The sequence below is a fragment of the Lynx canadensis genome, chromosome A1, assembly GCF_007474595.2.
Source record: "Lynx canadensis isolate LIC74 chromosome A1, mLynCan4.pri.v2, whole genome shotgun sequence".
Classification (NCBI taxonomy): Eukaryota; Metazoa; Chordata; class Mammalia; order Carnivora; family Felidae; genus Lynx; species Lynx canadensis.
Window position 1 is genome coordinate 112,130,804 of NC_044303.2, and position 21,843 is coordinate 112,152,646.

Consider the following 21,843-nt stretch of genomic DNA (forward strand, 5'->3'; position numbering starts at 1 on the left):
TGTTCATTTGTTTTGGCTTCATCGAGTCTGTGTGTGCTGTGTGGGCTGCCGGACCTCGTAGAGTTGTTGGTGCACAGTCATAGCCAGGAGCTGAGGGTGTAGAATATGGACTTGGGCAGACTCCAGTGCCAACTCTGACTTTATCAGAAGCTGGCTGTGTGGGGACGCCTGGGTGGCGCAGTCGGTTAAGCGTCCGACTTCAGCCAGGTCACGATCTCGCGGTCCGTGAGTTCGAGCCCCGCGTCGGGCTCTGGGCTGATGGCTCAGAGCCTGGAGCCTGTTTCCGATTCTGTGTCTCCCTCTCTCTCTGCCCCTCCCCCGTTCATGCTCTGTCTCTCTCTGTCCCAAAAATAAATAAACGTTGAAAAAAAAATTAAAAAAAAAAAAAAAAAAGAAGCTGGCTGTGTGACCTTGGGTGAGTCATTTAACCTCTCTGAGACAGGCTCCCTATCTCTGAAGTTCCGAGGAGACAGTCGCCTATCTCCTAAGTTGTTGTGTGGAGGAACTGAGCTAACCCTTGGTGCCTGGCCTCTAAGTGCCAGGGATGAGGTGGCTGGCAAGCCTGGTTGTGGAGAGTTTAGGAGCAGACCGGAAAGGCAGTCACCGGGTCCTTGTGACAGCAGCTGTGGTGGAAGCTTCTAGCAGCTTCCCGAAGTCTCAGTCATGTGATGGATCCTTATATTCGACAGCCGGCTGTCACTCCTTTGCATACGCTCCTCCAGCCCTTACCATAGCCTCCTAAGCATTTGACTCCTCGCACAAAAGCCCTCTTTTGCTAGAAACACCTAGAACAACTTCAGTTCCTTGCACTGAACCCAACTGGCACAGGATGGTGGTACTGCTAACACTTACACAATCACGGGCTGAGGCAAGCTTTCCGAAGAAGCACTCCATCAATGGTACTCAGTAATGGTTGCCATAAGACTACCTGGTTAGCTGTTCGAAAGTGGGGAAAACCAGTTCTGTAAATGGCAGCTTGCCGCCCGCCGGTGCTAGCAGGATTTTTTCTTCCTCCCACTTTGGTTTTTCCAAGCAGTCAGCAGGCATCTCTAACAAGAGGAAAATGATCCTTGGCTAATGTTGCTTTCCCCCTTGTGTTCTCGCCAACAATTCATGTTGCCTTAAGAGATTAGGCCTTTTTATTGCTTGCCTCATTGCCCTGCTGTCTGCACCAAAGTTATGTCTTGGCTGGCTGGGCGTGTCCTTCTGATGGAGTCCAGGCCTGCTGCACAGAGAGCAAGGGGGTTATTTGATCTCTTGACTGTGGCTCTCATAAGCCCCATTGAGGGTGCGCTTACCCACAGAGCTCTGCTATGCTAATTGGCCCCGGGTAGCCGAAGAAGCGAAATCCCACCTAAAGCAGTGAGTGTTTCTTCTGGCAGGATTTGATGTTTGGGAGAAGGCAGCCTCTACAGGGGCTCAGGGGTCAGCTCTGGATCCCACTCGACCCTTCCCAGATTCAGCTAATGGGCAGCCATTTCTTGATCAGGGTGATGGAGGGTCATAAGGGGCATCTCCTGCCTCCGGAGAGATTTTCACTCGGCCTGGACTTAAATCCTGGAATGTGAGAAAACCCCTCTGATTGTTTGTCTGTCAAGATGAACCCAAAGCCTGATATCTTGCCCACCAAGAGCTGTTCCACAGACACTGCTGGTGAGAAGGTAGAGAAGTTAGCCTCTCCACTCCTGACTCACTTTTTTTTGTTATTATTATTAAAAGCTGCATGGCACTTTTCCCACTCTGAATTCTCATTGCAGCTCTTCCTAAAAGGCAGAGTGATCCTACAAAGCCCACAGATAAAATCATTAGACCCTGGAGAGAGGTTCAGACTCAATCCCTTTCACTGGCAAAAGCTTAATGAGAGTGGATCCCCAGCACTAAGTGGCTCTCCCCCAGCTTGGTCATTCTCACCTGCCCTGGTCTTCCCAGAATTGCCCCTGCCCTGGGAACCCCCAAACCCTTCACATTCTCTTCACTGCTGTGACGTGCTATTGATGGGCACTGAACTCAGCACTAGGAAACTGTTTGTCTACAAAAGAAGAAGAAGAAAATTCACTCTTTGAAAAGTAACCCAAATCCCCTTTTCTTTACTGTGAGTCCCTATCTCTCTCTAACGAATGTCCCGTCTCCTTTGTATACAGCAGAGTTCTCCAGACTTAGCGTGCTTGAGAATTACCTGAAGCAAAAGCACAGTCAGATACCATGTCACCCCTACTAGGATGGTTCTAATCAAAACCATGGAAAATAACAAGTGTTGGTGGAACCCTTGTGTGTTCATTGCTGGTGGGAACGGCAAGTGGTGCGGCTGCTGTGGAAAAAATTTTGGGGTCCCTTGAAAAGTTAAACATAGAATTATCATGTGACCCAGCATTTCCACTCGTGGGTATATTCACCCAAAAAATGGAAAACGGGGGCTTGAGCTGATACCTGTATACCGATGCACACATAATGTACTCACGATGTACTCACAATAGCCAAAAGTAGAAGAACCCCAAGCGTCCATCAACGGAAGAATGGGGGCACCTGGGTGGTTCAGTGAGTTAAGTGTCTGACTCTTGATTTTAGCTCAGGTAATGATCTCATGGTTGTGAGATCGAGCCCTGAGTCAGGCTCAGCACAGAGAGAAGAGTCTGCTTGGAATTCTCTCTCTCCTTTCTCTCTGCCCCTACCCCATTTGTATGCTCTCTCTCTTTCTCTCTCTCAAAATAAATAAATAAACCTAAAAAAAAAATAAGGATGGGTACACAAAATGTGGTATAGCCATACACTGGAATAGTATTTAGCCATAAGAAGGAATAGAGTTCTTTTTTTTTTTTAATTATTTTGTAACGCCCATTTATTTTTTTTTTAATTTTTTTTAACGTTTATTTATTTTTGAGACAGAGAGAGACAGAGCGTGAACAGGGGAGGGGCAGAGAGAGAGGGAGACACAGAACCTGAAACAGGCTCCAGGCTCTGAGCTGTCAGCACAGAGCCTGACGCGGGGCTCGAACTCACAGACCGTGAGATCATGACCTGAGCCGAAGTTGGACGCTTAACTGACTGAGCCACCCAGGTGCCCCTAACGTCCATTTATTTTTGACAGACAGAGAAAGAGCATGAGTGGGGGAGGAACAGAGTGAGGGGGAGACACAGAATCTGAAGCAGGCTCCAGGCTCTGAGCTGTCAGCACAGAGCTCCATGAGGGATCATGAGTTGAGCCAAAGTCGGATGCTTAACCAACTGAGCCACTCAGAAGCCCCAGAAGGAATGGAGTTCTAATACACACGACAACATGGATGAACCTTGAAAATATTTATGCTAAGTGAAATAAGCCATACACAAAAGAACATGCATGGTACATTTCCACTTACACACACTCTCTAGAATAGGCAAATTCATAGAACTAGACAGTGGATTAGGGATTATCAGACCCTTGGGGTAAATGGGGAGTTACTATTTAATGGGTACAGCTTCTGTTTGGGGTGATGAAAAAGTTTGGGAAACCGTGGTAAAGATTGTACAACAGGGTCGATGTGATTAATGCCTGCTACTGAATTGAACATTTAAACATGGTTAAAATGGCATATCTCATGTGGTATTTATTTTACCGTAATTAAAAAAAAAGTTACCACAAGAGCTTGCTGAAATGCACCTTCCCAGGACGCTCCCAAACTTGTTGAATCAGTATGACCAGGGTGGAGCTCCATCATGACTTGTCAAGTGTCTCTGATGTGGGTAATCCAGGGGATTTTTTTGGATGCAGATATGCATAAGGATAGGTCAGGCCACCTGCCTTCCTTGGGAAACATAAAGAAACAAAAGAGGAGGGTGGGCCAAGCTTTCCTGAGGCAGGACACGCCCACTTCACACACCCTGATGAGGAAAAGTAGGCAATGTCGCGCCCTGGCCTGGTGAGGACGGGCACACCGGTCTACTACACAGGCTGCATCTGAAGGTGGCACTCTTGGGACCAGAGGAAGAACAGGGACCTTGCGACCAACACCGTGACTCTGAGGTCCAGGGTCTTGTGATGGCGCCTGCCGGTCTCTATGCCAGCCCTCGGAGCCCTGTCCCGTGTCCTTCTCCAGCCTGCACCTGCCCAGCCATTCTTCCCTCCTGACTCCAGCAAAGGCCAGAGGCAGGAGCTGACTTGGGGTTCTGGCTGCTTCTGGAGTTGGTCATGTTGTCTTCTTTCTCCCTAGTTCTCCCAGTGCCAGGGTCAAGTTTGCTGTTCTTTCCTCAGGTGGTACATGATCTCCATTCCGGTATTCCCCTCCCTATGACCAATGCACTTTACTGTATTTATTGACTATGTCTTTTCTTGCATGCAAGTAATCAAATTACTAGCAAAGAGAACGACCCAACAATGACACAACCTCTCTGGGCTGATATTTGAGAGTTGTGCTTGTGTTCTTTTGTTGCCTGGCAACTCAAATATTCTTTGAGATTGGTTTACGCTTCTACTCTGAGTTCCTAAGACTCATTTTCAGAAACTATTCTGATAATGCCCCATCCAGAGAAAAGCTGAGGAAAAAAAAAAAAAAAGGCTGAACCTGGAAACTCAAATCTAAGTCTTGTTCGTCTTCAGGACGGAAAGACGAAGAAGGGAAGAGGCTCGCTCGTTCACTCCCCTGCTTTCTACCGAATCCCCACCCGGGGCTGGGTCTGCACCTTGGGAAGTGAGAGCGGACAGGACACAGCTCTCGCCTTCGGGGAACTCAGTCCCAGGCGGGGTGAGGGTGGGGGCGGGGAACACATGTCAACCGGCCACCTTGACTGGTGGGCAAGGCAGGGGTGTGGAGGGAGGGCCAGAGGCTTGGCCTGATGGGTCATAGATTGGAGGATTCAGGGAAGATCAAAAATGAGAGGACACTTTGAGGAGACTGTTGAGAAATGGGTATTTTTTTTAGGCAGACAGGATGTGGTTGGGACCTGAGCTCTCCAAGCCGTGAACAAGATCACCAGTCAATATGAGGCCAGATGAGGGGAGGGGAGGCTGTAGGATGCAAAGCGGCCTGATCCCTTGCACTGGAATGACACCCTTACAAGTTCAGACTGGATCCTGTAGGCAGTAGAGAATACCAGAATATTCTGAGCAGGAGAGTGCTGTGGTCAGATCTGCAGGGTTATTGAATGTATGGAAAATTCCGTAAGAAGAAAAGAAGAGTGTGATGAACCAGGAGCCCATACTTAAACTGAACAATTATGAATGCTTCTCCAAATTTTCTTAATGTATTTCTTTGCTAAAATATTTTAAGGCAAATCAAGCCATCTTCTCTAGAAACTTCAGTGTGCCTCCTTTACAAATTCAGATTTTCTTTTTACTTGCTATCACACCTCACACACTTAACAGTAATTTCTCAACATGTCATCCCAAGTTCACAACCAAATTTCCCACATTGTCCCCAAACGTTTTTGTTTCAAGGTTGCTTTGTCTGAATCAGGTTTCAAAGCCAGTGTGCACACTCCAGTTACAGTTTTTGCTTTAGAAAGCTCACCCAGGGAAGGGTGGACTCTGGAAGGTTCAAATCTTCTAGCCCCGGGAAGAGGCCAAGTTACATTGTTTCAGTCGGAAACATGGCCCTGCAGTTCAGGCGAGCAGGCCCGGCGGGAAGTTGCTCTGCTCCTGGGTGAGAAAGGCTGGTGTCACTTGGAGCCCTGGGAGGATGGACCCTGAGGGGTGGCGGGCTTGGGCGTCTTTTGCAATCTTTAAGAGAGATGGGGGATGGGAGCTTACCGGCGGCAGGTGAGCGTTGAATATCTACCTGATGTCATAGAACTCTGGAGGCAGTCGCAGGGGAACAGTGAAGGTCAGAGCCTTCTGCGGTGTCCCGAGCGGTGGACACGAACAAGGTGAGGGGACAGGGATGTGGACAGCCTTTACAGGAATCTTTAAGAGAAAGCGGATGGGCCATAGTCAGAAAGGACGGGTGGGCAAAGAGGAACATCCCCAGGTATGGCAGGTCTGTGACCCTCTAAAGGCTAAAAGGCTCTAGTTTGTCACTCCAGAAGTAGAGGAAAGGTCAGGTGGTGAGTGTCAACTGAGGCCGCGTTCTGGAAGATAGCCCAGCTCTTTCAAGTGGCCTTAGCATCGAGCGTACCCACAGAAGCTGATGGCAAGGAGGTGGACATGTGCAGGAGGGTTTACCTAGCAGGTGTGTTGTTGCTTCATTCGTGCCAGGAAAAGCTGAAAGTAGCCTATAGGTGTAACAATAAGGATATAGAGAGACACCTTTTCTCAGCCTCAGCTGTCAATGTTTGAGGTCAGGTGAGTCTTTGTTGTGGAAGCTGTCCTGGGCATCGTAGGGTGTTTAAAAGCATCTACCCACTAGATGCCAGTAGCCACCCCCACCCCGCCCTGCGTTGTGACAACCAAAAATATCTCCAGACATTACAAAATGCCCCCTGAGGGAGGGGCGAAATCCACTGCAGTTGGGAAATACTTAGGTGAACCCGTGATGTGCCCTAACGGTGACCTATTACAGCATCCTAAAGATGCCCCTGGGTGGCTCAGTCAGTGAAGCACCCGACTTCAGCTCAAGTCATGATCTCCCAGTTCGTGGGTCCAAGTCTGTGTCGGGCTCTGTGCTGACAGCTCAGAGCCTGGAGCCTGTTTCAGATTCTGTGTCTCCCTCTCTCTCTGCTCCTCCCGCATTCATGCTCTGTCTCTCTCTCAAAAATAAATAAAAGTAAAAAAAAAAAAAAAAGGATGGCTTTTAGGAGTGATTTAGGATGTGTGCCAGAATCCTTACAATATAATAATAATAAGAAGAAAAAAGTTGCACATATAATTTTTTATACAAGAATAATGCTAATTGTACAAGTAAGCACACATCATACCTGGGAAGAGGTGGGAATGAAAAATACTAACATATGAAAGGAAATTAATTCTGGATGATAAGTGACCTCTTTCCAAGTTTTCTCTTTTCAGGAATAAGGAAACCACCACATTTTCTACACGGATCCTGGGTGTTTTATATTTATTTATTTGTACACACAGCGTGGCCATGGACCCACTCATTTATTTTAAGGAAATTTATTACTGATCTAACATATGTCCAAAAAGAGTTTGTAGGCATATAGCTCAGTGGGTTTTCACCCAGTGAATATACTTGTGTAAACCGGTGCTTAGATCAAGAAACAGAGTATCAGCAGCCCTCTCAGAAGCCCCGTGTGTCGTCTTTCAGTCATTCCCTCCCCCCAGGATGACCCAGGTCCTGATTTAAATACCATAGATTCCCTTTACATACTTTACAGCTTTATATTCTTTATATAGATGCGATTGTGCATGCAGCGTGAACTATTTTGTATCTGGCTTCTTGGGCTCAATGCTGTTGGTACGATTCATTTATGTTATGGTGTGTGGTTGTAGTATTTTATAACGAGCGTATATTATTTTTAAAATCATAAAGCTATTTTACAAAGACGGCAGATGGCAGCTATTAAAAACCTGGGATGGTTTCCACTTCCCGATGAATGTTCTACAGTTCTCTGCTGGGGAGCTGGTCATGGCCTCCAGCCCTTGGTCCTCTGCCTCCTGCCTTGCTCTTCCCAGTTGGCTCTCCGAGTCTAGGGAGGACGTAGGCTGATCTCACCATCCCCTGGCTCACCTGCTGTCACCGGTGATGCACATTCGTGTTTGAACCCCCTCCCCCCACTCCCGATGAGGAGACCGATCAGACAAGATAGCGAGAGGGGCATGTGCGGCTTGCACAAGGCTGAACAGGAAGGGGGGCCTGGGGTGTCCCAAATGGGGCTAGGCACTCCTGAAAAGAGGGTCTTCACTTCTGTTCCCATGGTGACTGTCACTGGCATGCCACGGGTAGAGACACAGACATCATTTGCCTCATCTGGTCCCCTGGCTTGTCACATTCGTCAGGGTAAAGCAACCTCCTGGACACTCCTTTGTTCCCCAACATCTTACAGAGGAGGGACTGTCATGATTTCCCAGTTCAGGCACCAAGAGTCCGATGCCGAAAGAAGTAACTCGTTAAGGCCCGAGCTGGGCCACAAGCATTGCCTCTCAAGGCCACTGTCTTGCCCTCTCCCGTCGCTGGCTGAGATGGGGGCAGGGGGGCAGGACTCCATCCGAGGTGATGTTCTCTGTCTGCTGACCTGGTCACAACCAGCTGTGTGGTCAGGCAAGTCATTATCTCAGACACCACTTCAGTTGGTTTGGCCGTAAAACGGGCAGCTCACTACCTCCCTTCTTCATGCCCCAAGCCCCGCCTCCTCTTGCCAACAGGAACCCCTGGAAAAATTTTCTGGAAAAACGGAGGCATTTTTACGACTCTCTCCTCACCTAAACCTGCTGGGCCAGGACAGAGCGCAGACCCTCGGGCCCTGACCGTTATCCTACACTTTGGACCCCGGCGCCTCCAGCTTTGATGTCGTCTTGGTAAATGTCCCTGAGTCACCAGTGGGCTCTGATCTCCCCAGCACCTAATAATTCAAACAGCCTGGGCAGTGAGCAGCTAATCAGCTGGGCAGCCTCTGCAGCTGCACAGTGAGGTCGAGAGAGAAGGGGTCCCTTTCATTCTTAGGGTCTCATTCCACAACCCGAGGGCCAGGGCAGACACCACCATCTCCTGGCCCAGGGGGGGAGGTTAATTCCTGCAAGGACCTGGGCGGGCATCTGCCTGGCCGAGGAGGCCAGTTGCACGGTTTGAATCATGGCCGTGGCGGCCAGGCCATCGGGTGGGAATTAAAATTTAATTTAGAAAGTCCCGTCTCTGCGGCCCTGGTGGCCGTCGTCTGGGTGATTGACTGGCTGGTTTCTTTCACCTTTGCACGCCTTGGGTTTTTACTGGCGGAGGAAATGAAGGCTGAACTGGGGCAGGAAATTCCATGTACACAGGTGTTTCTGGTTAGCCCCGTGCACCTCGCCCAGGGGCACGTTTGGGGGCCAGGGATGCCTGTGAGCCCGGGGCTTCTGTGACCCGGCAGCTGCTGTGGCTCTGCCCGTGGGGAAGGCTGGACAGGGCACTCGGGCCCCTGCAGGGCAGACAGGGGTGCTGACGAGGGGTCCCACGGCTGGACCCGGGTCCCCCGTGCCTGCCCACCGCTGACACAAGATCACGCAGGCGACTTGGCGAGAGGCGCCCCAGAGTGGCGCCTGGTGGCACCAGGGCCTGACCTGGAAGATTAGCGGCGCCCTGAGGCGGTGTTTACACGTTGTAGCCAGCTCTTCACGTGGCTGACCTGCCCCCATTTTCACATCTTCTGAAGGGCTTAAAGAGCTACAAAGCATGCCCTCCCTTGCTTAAAGGGGCTCTGGAAGGGCTGGGGAGGCCGCCTTGGGCTTGGTCTGAGACAGCCATCTGGGGGCTTGATCCAGAGGCCAAAGAAGGAGCTTTCCTCGTCCTATGGCTTCCCCATGCTGCCGTAGGGGCATCTCCACCAGCAGCCGTTCACTGTGCGAATGAAGGTACCTGGGGCTCCCCGTCCATCCAGAGTGCGCCTGGAGGGAGCAGGCCTCCTGAGAAATGGCACGGGGAGGTACACTGGCTAGCTCTGGGCAGAGGCTCACCCCCACCCACCCACCTCAGTTTTTTAATGGGCATCCTAGGAACGAAGTCTGCTGTGTTGGCCGATTGAGGAGATACCCTCGGTCTGTGAGGAGCCCACAATCTTCGCGCGGCTCTCAACTGACCATCCAGCTCCCGGGAATGTTCCCAAGGGAAGTGCTCAAAAGGAAAATCATTTTATGAGCAGTTTAGAGTATTACTTTAGACACAGCACAACAACAACAAAAAATGTAACCAATGAAAATGCCCTTCAGTTGGTTGCAGACTGAGGTATGTCATTGACGTAATACCGAGTAGCAAACAGATCACCGTGTTGAGTGTGAAACCATGTAAAAGGCCCAGGAAACGACTGAAGACAAGTCTATGCCCCCCAATTACGATGTGTGGAAAATGTGTACCTCAAGGAAGACTGGAGGAAGATGCAAGTAATTGTTCATTTAAATATATTTGTCATTCAATATTTAAATGCATAATTTAAAATGAAAATTAAGTAAGAACAGAGATCGATATGAATATGTGTAAGTTATCGAGTTTCCACTAGGATGAGACCCCGTGTTGTCTGTCCAGGACAGGATGTATGGGATCTCAAAGGCTGGAGAAAAGCCTATGACTGGAGCTTGGCCACCGTGGGGGGACATAAAAGTGGAGTCATCACAGTGAGTGTGGCCACCCACGTGAGGTTGTGGTTAGGGTGTTCTGGGCATCCTGGGGGAAATGGGGCTAAGCCTCTGGCACAGTTCAGGACCCCGCATAATCCCCTGGTCTCTGAAGAGGGGTGGGAGGGTCCGCAGGGCTCTGACCAGCACACGGCTGCCCCTAGCTGTAGGGTGCGAGAAATGGGTTTTCACTGTAGTGAGGAGTTCTAAGGCTGGGTTACCTAAGCAGCACTGTAGAAGGGACATCATGTTTTGTTTTGTTTTTTTTAAGTTTATTTATTTATTTTTAGAGAGAAAAGAGAGAGCATTGGGGGAGGGGCAGAGAGCAAGAATCCCAAGCAGGCTCTGCACTGTCAGTGCAGGCCTTGAATTCACAAACCATGAGATCGTGACCTGAGCTGAAATCGAGTCGGACGCTCAACCGACTGAGCCACCCAGGCGCCCTGGGACCTCTTGTTCTTAGTGAAGCACAAATGAATGGCTGCCACAAGTGACTGTGTAGGTTGAGGTACGGAGGGGCCTAAAACTGAGCCCCCTGAGCCCCCTACCCCTACCTCTACCTTGGCCTCGGACCCCTGCCAGCTATGCTGCAAGGCACCTAGGGTGGGCATCTCTCTTGCTCAACATACTTCCCGTATTTCAAGGCGTAGCTCCATCCTCCTGCTCCCAGGAACCTCTTCTGAGCAGCTCAGCTCTTGCCAGCCTGCACTCAGAGTGCTTCTAGAATCTGGATGTGGTCCTGAGTCTGAGGAGGGCAGGGGCCAGGCCTCACCCTCTCTGGACAGCACCTCCTTCCCCACCCTGGGGCTTTCAGAGCGGATCTCCGTGCCTTCTCCGTGCCACAGATGCAGAATAGCAGTTGGAGTAGTAGCAACGATTTGTGAATTTCAATTCCTCTTCTAAAACCGCTTGCAGATATTTCTGCTGCTTTCCTCCACTCCCCCATCCTACTTCTTCCTTCGCCGCAGACAGGACTTAGGAAACAGTAACTTACACTCCCCCCTCTGCTTCTCCTGCTCCTCCTGTGGTTATCAGTATGGCTACTTCGGGGATAAGCCTGATTCTGATCCACCTCTGAGCACCCTAGAACCATCAGACAGGGTGCTGTTCACCTTTGGGAGGGGGGAGCAGCAAAGAAAGAGAGCTTCCCAACACTGACTGCTCACTGAAAGCCAAACACTGCACTCAGCACCCCGTAGGCATCATCTGGTTTCATTCCCCCAAACACCCCACGAGACAGGCGGTGCTCCTACTTATAGATGGGAGACCCTGAGGCTGGAGGAGATTGGTCTCTTGCCCAAGGTCACGGAGCTAGTAAGAGGTAGAGCCAGGCTCCAGACTTTGACTGTCTGATTCCAAAGTCTAGGCTTTCCTTTGCTCTAAATCCCTCCACTCAACCTTCTCTTTTGTCTGCGGAATTCTAGGAAGTGTTGGTTCTGTTTCTCATCAGCAGGGCCTCGTGCTCCCCGCAGAGCAGGGTCTCTGGGCATTTGCACATCATCCCTACAGGCAAATGTTGGGTGTGCAGAGCCTCATCTCCAAGTCCAGGGTGTCCAGAACCAGCTGGAATCAGAGGCATTCTGGCCCTTTTCCCTGCCACATGGAAATGTCATTTGCAATCAGCCGGCTGTAGTTGGAGAGCTGCCTTTTAGGTGCAGCGACTAAAAGGAGCACATGGAAACACTCAGTGCCTGAGCCAGCATCGGAGAGGCCCTGGCTCTTAGCCATGAATGGCGGCAGGTCCAATAATGTTGAGCTCCAGGCATGCGTGTTGCCAAGAAGCCAGAGGGGTTTGGAGATTGACCAGCTCTTGCAGCACGTGAAGATGCCTTGCACAGTGCTGGGCGTATGGGTGCTTGAGAATGTAGATCCCTGTTTGGTGACAGAGGGGCCGTGGTCCTGTGGGCTAAGTGCCCGGTGATGAAATGTTCTGTGCCATGGCTGCCTTGGGGGTGGGGCACGGTCTAAATCAGGGGACCATGGGCTTCTGAGGTTGTATGCGAGTGTTACGCATGCTCCTGTATCCAATGGGCGGCCATAGCTTTCTCTGGGCTTTCAGAGCTATCCCAGACCCAAGATCCTACTATCCAAGAGGCTGCAGGTAGGGACCAAGAGATTAAGCCATTCAGCATGTTCTAAGATACGCTCACCCCTGGGACGGCTGACAGGGGGAGATGTGCCAGACTGACGAGAGTGTGAGGAGGGGGAACAGGTACCCAGGTCAGGCTGCCTCTCTGAGCAGAATGGAGCTCCTGCTGACTCCCCTCCTACTCTGACCACACAGGCTGCAGAGAGCAGAGCCCTCCGGCCCTTGGAGGGAAGATGGCCTCCCCCACCATCATCTGTGAACCTCATCTCCAAGTTTAGAGCTTCCTCCCCAGGTGGGGTTGCCCCCTCTCTGAGCTCCAATTTCCCCATCGGCCTGTGGCCGTATATCTTCTCCTCTTTTCTCCTGGCTGCTTTATAGCTTGCTGGAAACACCTTCCCTTAACACTTCGAAATGTATCACTTGAAAGCATCTTAACGTTAACCAATGCGATTCTTTTTTAATTTGAAGGGGCTTATTTCTCTGAATGGCTTTCCTGATCATATAGGAGGGCATGCTCCCTAATATTAAACTTTTTCTTTAAAAAGAGCAAAAAATGACTCACATCTGTTTGATATTTAATTCAAATTGAATGGCAGGACAGGAACAGAATTACACTGCAAACGGCCATAAAGAGCCAAGCATACGGAACCTACACGCCAGACGATTTGAAATGACAAAGGATTGAGGGGGATGTGGCCTGGGCAATGGGGCATGTCCTACCCAGAAGCCAGAGCTGTAGTAGCAAAGCCAGGAGAAGGTGGAAAGTGGGAGAGGGGCTCCCTTTTGCACTGGAGGATTTTGTAGGGACTGGTATCTAGATGCATGTAAGTTTGGGGTGTGGGATCCAAGCCCCCAACAAGCGTCCTGATCCCATCTGGAATCCAATGCTCTTCGCTCTACATTGGGGTGGTGACCTGTCTGGGCTCCCCAAAGGGCTGTCGGGTAATGCTCGCACACAGCCTGGGTGACCAACCAGTCACTGCCCTGATCTCGGGGTCCTGGAGGCCTTGGGGTTGGGCTACAGCTCGGAGATTGAGCTCAAAGTCTCCCTGCTCCTTGCTGATCAGTTCACCAGAAACTCCAACACCCAGCGTCTAAGAGGGCAGGGAGATGAGGTGGGACCTAGAGAGCTGTGTTTTCCTCCCTTCTCAGAAAGAAAGTGACTTCTAAATGCCAGGCGACCTGTACTTCCTTGAGCTCTGAGAGTGAGATCCCAGGAAAGAAATGAGCACAGCCTCTTAGCTAATACCTGTGGGCACGTTTGAAGTCAGGGGACTGATTACAGGGTCCAGGCACAGCACTTTAATTGTGAACCATGTCTCGTGGCATCTGCTAGGTGGGCATCAACAGTGGGGTTCTACGACCCAAGCTCAGCCAGAGCTTGTGGGCTTCCTCTCACCAGGTGTGCATGGATGGTGGGGGTGAGGAGAAGGGAAAGAGTCCCCCACTTACCAGCTGAGTGCATTTGGGAGCCTTTCCCCACCCTGCGCTTTTGTTTCTTCATCTGTAGCATGGGATGGTTTAAAATCCTCATAAGGTTATTTGAAACATCTAACATTATAAATACAAATGACTTCACTTTTAAAATGGCCAAACACCATACTGTTTTCTTAGAATGGTTACCCTGACCTCTCCAGCACTTCTGTGTAGGCACCATATGCATCTCAAGGCATTTTCACGTGTTTGTTTGTTTGTTTGTTTATTTGTTTGTTTCTCTGGCCCACCGTTCTCAGGTGCTGGAACTTTTTCCACATGGTGGTGTGCTAAGAGGGTCCCATACTGTCTTATAAGAGCCGATTGTTAAACAAGCCACCACTGAAAATTAAAGCACAAAGGGGTGCCTGGGTGGCTTAGTTGGTTAAGCATCTGACTTCAGCTCAGGTCATGATCTCCCGGTTCGTGAGTTCGAGCCCCGCGTCGGGCTCTGTGCTGACAGCTCAGAACCTGGAGCCTGCTTTGGATTCTGTGTCTCCCTCTTTCTCTGCCCCTCCCCCACTCACCCTCTGTCTCTGCCTCTCAAAAATAAACATTAAAAAAAAAGAAAATTAAAGCACATGAACTTAGTGTTGAATAAGTTACATTAAATACAAAGTTAAATAATAAAAACTCACAGTTTCCTAATTATTTTACTATATTTGGCTATATCTGTGCTCTTGGGGTATTTGCATCCAGTCTCTCTGTGTGTAGTAGTGCTATCTGTGTGTGTTTACTGCACATCTCTTTCCAACTCCAGGTTCAGTGGTGTCACCCTGATACCTTGAAACTGATGATGGTGGGAGAATTTCCATCACCGAAATCAGAAATCGGCAAACACTACACAATCAGAGGTCTCCCACCACCCAGAGAGCTGGTGGTTAACCGTCTGCCAGACCCTGACTGACTGTAGAGATTGGCAGAGTGAAGTCTCTAGAGCCTTTGGTGACTTTCTCGGTATGCCGCGTCGTTCTCTCAAACTGCTGCTTTGTCCATCAGACTTAGATCTTCCAGCATTCCCAGGCCCTCGTGTGCAGGGTATACGGCATTGCTTTATTCAGAACACTCTGAATTTGGCCTCCTCCGAATGCCTCCTACCATTCCTGTAATGAGGTCTCTCCTTGGCTTCTGTTTTTTTCCCTGAGCTCAGCCAAAATATTCACCCTGGTTTTGTGAAGCATGCTGAGAGTCTCAGGTGGAGGTATTTTCTCTTTAACAGAGAAGCAAAACTCACAGCTCATAATGACCCTGGGGATTTCTAACCAACACCTTACCCGGGGTGCTAGACAGAGCCCAGAGGCTTGCATGTGCGTGAGAGTGTGAGTGTGTGAGTGTGTGAGTGTGTGTGTGTGTGCGCGCGCGCGAGATGGGGAGTGGCATGGAGAAGGAGAAGTCAAACCACATGAGGCTTTCCTGACATTTCAAATTGAAATCTGCACAGCAACCGCAGCCCCAGGGGAAGAGGAACGTAAAAGTGAAAGATGGAGCCCCCTGATTATTAGCTTCCCTCCTGGGCCTCCAACAAGTGTCTACAGGGGACCATGTGTTCCTCAGTAATGAGGGCCAGGATGATTCTGGAAACCTCTGACATCAAGCATGCAGCCTGCTTGCTTCCAGTGTTCCCCGGGGCAGAGGTCCAAGTTTGGGAGCTCCGCACCTCGTACATGTGTTTCTGGGTGGTGGGGGGCTGGGCACTTGTGTTGAACCATAGACATAGGACTCATCTGGAAACGGGAAAACCTATTGGCAGAGAGTAGAAGAATCAGGGGTGTGAGCCCTGCAGGGCCTTGCTGGATTTGTCCTTGCCTCCCGGGCTTAGGGTCCTATAGAGAAGATGAGGGCACTCATGGAACAAACCACTTACCCTGGCCTCTTCTCATTCTGAGTAATTCATTGTTTAAAGTCCATTTTAACCTGTTAAACCAGCAGCTTTGTTGTGACATGAGGTTCTTCTCAAAGCTCATTCCCGAAGACCTGCTTTCACCCCACGCAAATTCTTTGTCCCAGCTCACTTTCTTGGCAGTCAATAGACCCCTGCTGAGGAGCCGGGTGGCTGTCCCATCAGTAGACGCAGACTCGTCCGAGTTGGTCTCTGCCTTGCCCGGGGCCATGTTGGCGGGGCGGAGCACACGGCAACTACACGTATTCCCAGCTGAGGAGATACATGTAGTGGATACCATGGATCACTGCCTGGAAACCCCTCTGAGTGTCCCACAACAGGCTTGGAGCTTGGGTGGAGACCATTCCTTTCTGGAAAAAGTCGGGAAAGCTTTCTGGAGGGAGAAACGTTTGGGGATGGGTGGTGGCAGTTCACACTCACGGCCGGCAGTCATTGAGGGTTTCCAAGGCGTGCATGCTAAGTTCCATTACACATATGTGTGCATTTCCGTCTGCACAGAGGGGGCGCGGGTACTGACAGCATTCCCGTTTTGTACTTGGGCGTCGGCGGCTTGGGAGATGAGGCAAGTTTTAGGGTCAGTAAGTGGACAACGGTGGGGATTTGGACCCTCCTCTGCTGCCCTGCCTCTGAGGTGGGGGGGGGAGGGGTTTTCAAAGCAGGAGCCCCGGCTGGATTGCGTGACCCAGACCAGGATGGCCCCACCTGGCTCTTCTCTGGACCTCACTGTTGGTACCTGTCCTCTTGTGCCCTCCTCTTTCCTTTCTTACAGAGGCCAAAGGATATGTGGTTGGGGTGACGTGTGGGAGAGGGGGTCTGTGCTCGCCTGTTGCCTCCAGGAGGCCCCCAGGCAGGGGAGCCCTCTAGGCCATGCCCCCTTTCCTCTCCCTTTCTGGTGGCCCAGGCCCCCTTCTCCCTTTTTGCCCTCAGACCCTCCTTCTCCCTTCTCTCCTCTGCTTACCGGGGAGGGAGGGGCGGGCGGCAGTCCACCCTGCAAACTGCATTCCCCAGGTTTGCTCACCAGCTGCCTTCTGGCTGCCTTCGGCCAATAAGAACCGCAAGGGGTGGGCGAGGGGAGCAGCCAGGATATGTCACCCTCTCTTTCTGCGCCTTACGCTGGGGAGAGAGTCTGGAGCGGCAGGTGTATCTCCTCTTTGGCTCCAGCCTACCCCCCTCCCCCAGATGGCCTCTGACCCTAAGGTCCCAGCTTCTGCAGGGACAAGGCACATTCGTTCTAGCTCTGTGCCTGGCAATGCCTGCTCTGGTTGACTCTGCAGCCCCAGAGATGGGAGCAACTTCTGCTCTTGCTGATTTCTGAGGTGCGTGGCCTGTTATGTTTTTGCAATGCTTACAGTGGTTTTTTTTTTTTTTTTTTAAATTTTTTTTTTCAACGTTTATTTATTTTTGGGACAGAGAGAGACAGAGCATGAACGGGGGAGGGGCAGAGAGAGAGGGAGACACAGAATCGGAAACAAGCTCCAGGCTCTGAGCCATCAGCCCAGAGCCCGACGCGGGGCTCGAACTCCCGGACAGCGAGATCGTGACCTGGCTGAAGTCGGACGCCTAACCGACTGCGCCACCCAGGCGCCCCGCTTACAGTGGTTTTTGTTTTCTTGACTGGATCCTGCTATGCACCCTCTCCTACCTCCCCCCCAACCCCCACCGCTCCCTCCCCCCAGGCAAGGTGACCTAATAGGATCCAACGTGCAGAAAGCTGCATATGAATGGAGGAATGATATCATGGTGTCCTGATCCCTCAGAGAAGAAATTACGGAAAGGAAACCCGTGGCTGGCTGCCTGACTGAGCTCTCCCTGGGAACCCCCCTCCCCCCCCAACCCCCCCTCCCCGTCTCTGCTTTATTCTGAAGAGTCCCCACCCCCTACCCCCTGCCTCTGTGTCTTTAAAAGAAAGCAAGGCAGATGTCTCAGCTGGGGCTCCTTCCAGCAGTTTGAATGCTTGGCTCAGAGCCTGGACGTCGTGATGGTTTTGCTCCGGTACCTGCTCTGTGTAATTTCTCTGTTAGGTAACACAGAGGATCGGAGAAATAACAGAGTGGGGAAGAAAGCCCCCCTTCAGAACTCCAGACCCCATGGGTCTTTTCCCTCCTTCCAGGACTGTGATTTGAATTTTATTCAAATCTGCCCCTTCTCAGACTCCTTCCTGGTTCCCAAAGGTCTGGAGCTGGGCACTGTAGCTGCCAGTGCCCCTTAAAAAGGTAGGCACTGTGGGGGAAATGGAGGCTATGTTCCCCTGGAAAGAAGAGGCAGAGAACAGTAACAGTTCAGGGAAGGCTGGCATTATCGGGGGAGGGCACATTTTTGCGGAGCAAGCCCCATACCAAACGACACTTTAAAGCCTTTTCAACTCACGTCCTTAAAGAAGAAAATAATTAAACTCTTCTGCTGGGGATCACCTGGCTTCCCACATCCCTTCACTTAGGATGTTTTGTTCCCACTGGAGCGTGTGATTGGAAAACAAAGGTAAATGAGAGCAATTTATTCCCAGATCATTTCTTCCCCCGGCGGGCTTAAAGCTGCCTCAGCCATAAAGAGTTTACAAACTCTAAAGAAAGATAATAACTTCCCTTCTCACGGCCCGGTCATAGGGAGGTAATGTATGTTTCCAATCAGCTGAGAATGTAATTCAAATGGTAGGTTTTATTTCACTTTAATCCGCCTGTGAGTTCACATTCAAGGTAAGAGGGATCACAGCCCTGCAATGTGAATAGAGTTCATTAACTTGGCATCTCCACTTAGAGGCGGAGGAGCTGGGTCTGTCTACTCCTCTCCCAGAGCCTTGCACAGGCTTGGGCCTCGTGTGCCGGCCAGCGACCAGAGCACGCCGGAATGTGGGCAGGGCGGCCACAGCGACAGGAAGCTGGAGGGTCCAGTTTGGGGACCAGCTAACCCGATGGCAGCATCAGCATCACCAGGTGCCATGGGGTAGAAGCTGAGGAGGAAGAAATGAGCTCACACAGTAGATAAAGTAGATAGTCTCCCCTCCGCAGCCCAGTTTGGGGGTGGGGGAAGGTCCTGGAGGTGGTGATGAACTGTCCACACTGCCTGTGGCTTACTTGCTTCTACACACATCTTTGCTGACAGCAGCCTAGCTACTCAGTGGGCTGTTAGGCAAAGAATCCGTTCTTAGCTCGTGTGGAATCCTGTCTCAGCTCTATTTAGTCACAGGGAGACCTTGAACCAACCACTTGACTATGTCTTGCTTTATACATTTATGAAGTGTCTATCCATTTGAGGGGAAAGGGACATGTTTTCTTCATCGGCCTACTGTGAAGCCTTTTTTTAAAGTTTATTTATTTGTTTTGAGAGAGAGTGAGAGAGCACGAGCAGGGTAGGGGCAGAGAGGGACAGAGGCAGAATCCCAAGCAGACTCCATGCTGTCAGCACAGAACCCGTCGCCGGGCTAGAACTCACGAACCGTGAGATCATGACCCAAGCAGAAATCAAGAGTGAAGACACTTAACCAACTGAGCCACTCAGGCGCCCCTGGCCTACAATGAAACGTTTAATGCCGCTCATTCTACAATGAAACTCACTCCAGCAGGGTAAGCGTTACCCTCTCCAGCCCTTTCTTTGGAAATACCGATGCCTTCAGCAGTGTGATATCTTAGCTTCCCAAGCCACAGGGAATCCCTTCAAGGAACAGTTCTGGTCTGTGCAGGTGGGGTGTCGGTTTAGGGAGGCAGCATGTTCCTAGCGAGTGTCTGGGGGAGGAGGTTCTGTGGAGGGTGGCCTCCATCATATGGGCGTGGAGCAGAGGTATCGAACCAGATCCAAGGAGATGTGGGGGGCTGGGGGCCCACACTCTATCCTGCCGGTCCAACTCAAGACTCCTAGTGATTGGAGCCCCTCCTAGAGTCTCCTGGAGGTACCTATGTGCCTCTAGGAAGTGCTGAGAGCTGTCTCTCAGTCACATGGGGACCTGTCACATCTGTCGACCTTCCCCACCAGTCATCTCACAGAATCTCAAAAATGCAGCATCCTGGCTGACTTGGGCTGCAGAGGCTCAAGCCCCACAGAGAAGCACAAGCTGTGTTTTGCGCCAGCTGGAGGATCTGGGCTCTCCTCCCTGAGGCCTAGAGCTGGAAGAGACTTACTGTCTGCCCACGGCTTCCAGGCCCTGCTGCCCCAGTTGGCCGACCCATCTCTCCTCCTGTCACTACAAGCCTTGGCCATGCCCTCACCTGCCTCGCTCACTCCTTAACAACTCACCTTGCCCGTCTGTCCATCCATTCTCTGACCAGCTCCCCAGAGGCCCCCTGGAACACAACAGCAAACCACCCGTGGTCCTCATCTGTGTGGAGCCTAAGTCTCACAGGGAGACAGACACAGAAACTATGGCGACAGCATTGGGGTGTCCGGTGCCCTTCCTTGCTCCAGGCCACAGCCACGGTTGTGCTGTCCTGCCATCACATCCTCACCATGCTTGCTCACGCCTCAGAGCCCTGCACATTTATGTGGAGTTCTCAGGTCTCCCTGGAAATGGGGCTTGGGAGGTTACGGTGTCCCACTTACAGACAGGTTGGGGAGACTCCCATTCTTGGAAGAGCAGAGGAATGTGAAGGTTAAAATGTCTTAAAGGGCACAAGGGGTGATTTCTAGATTTCCGGACATGCCTTCAGAGAATCGTAGTGCTCTAGGGCTACCTGTTGTAGCCCTTTGTAGCAGACGTACGCATGTGTGTCTATGCTGAGTGTATGTGTCAACCCGCATTCAATTCATTCCACCGAATTGGACAGTGAAAGCTTACTCTACTGAGTACCTACTATGCGCCAAGCACCACACTAGGTGCTTTATATGCACTGCTTCATTTTACCACCACCGCTGGCTGTCACTTTTCCCATTTTCCAGAAGAAGAAACAGAGGCACAGGGACATTCATTCACTTGTCCAAGGTCACAGAGCTAGTAACGGTGGAGTAGGAATTCCAACCCAGGCAGCACCCGATTGCAGAGCCCCGGCTTGGAGCCGCCCCAGCGGGTGGGCGTGGCCCGTGTACGTGCGTGCACGTGCACCCCCTCGCCTCCGAGCACTGCCCTGTGTGTGGGAGCTGAGAGAATGCAGAGGAGGTTTCTGGGAGGGTCTTTCCAACCTGCTCAGGCTGCCTGTGCAGGCCAAGTGTGCAAATGTAGGTGGGTGCAGGGACCTGGTGATTTAAATGGTTCTCTGGTCAAGAAAGATGGAATCTAGCACGGAGCAGAGCTTTGCTGCCCTGCAACCTGGTACGAGGCAAGCGGTGAGTTTTCCAAGGAAAGTTTGTGAATCAGCAGAGTCCGAAACAACGAGCCGGACGTGTCTGGGCTCCCTCCTGCCTCGTGTCTGGCAGGCATCCTGCAGCCTGCTGTACACTTCATCCTGGGGCCCGGAGGGACTCCCAGACACTTCCCTCTCCTCATGGGGGAGGTAACTCGTTTCCTCTCATAGACCCCCAGCGGCTAGGGTTTACTTTCTTCCGGGGGGGGGGGGAGGGGACCCCTTGAGTGGTAGAGGTTCCGTGCTGGAGCAGGGGAGCTGCCCCCTGGGACTCTGGGGTAGCGTGCCACCAGCCAGCTTCCTCTTTTCTGCCTTTGAAATTCAGGTGTGGTCTCCAGGTTGTGGCTTCCCTGTTCTGTATTTGCTCCCTTATACACAGTTTGGTGAACGTTTTGGTCTCCGGAGGGATGATCGCTGCATTTTGAACCCGTGCATGAAATACAAAGGCAGCTCCAAAACAGTGGGCTTCATCAGACCGCCCAGCACACGGCTTCTTCTGCTTGCCAGCCCCGACCGTGTGTCTCCCATCCAACAAACTCTAAATATGGGCCTTCTGGTGCAAGGAACAGGTTAAAGCCCCCTCCTGACTGCCCACCAGGGCTGCAGCAAAGGCAAAATCCTTTATCAGGAAATCACAGACTGCAGGTGAGCCCTTGGGTACGGACCCATCACGTTCCCTCTGTCAGGTTTCATGATGGTATCTAGCCCTTCCTGAGTGCCTACTATGTGACAGATGCTTCACTATGAGCTCCTAAGACCGTCATAACATCACCAGTGAATGGTGACTGTTATCTTACCCACTTGCCGGAGGGGGAAATGGAGACCAAGAGCAGACTAAGTCCCTGGCCCAACATCACACAGCCAGTAAGTGGCATGATATTGGGCAAGATACCTTTTCTAAGCCTCAATTTCCCCAGGTGTACAATGTGTTAACACCACTGTCCATCTG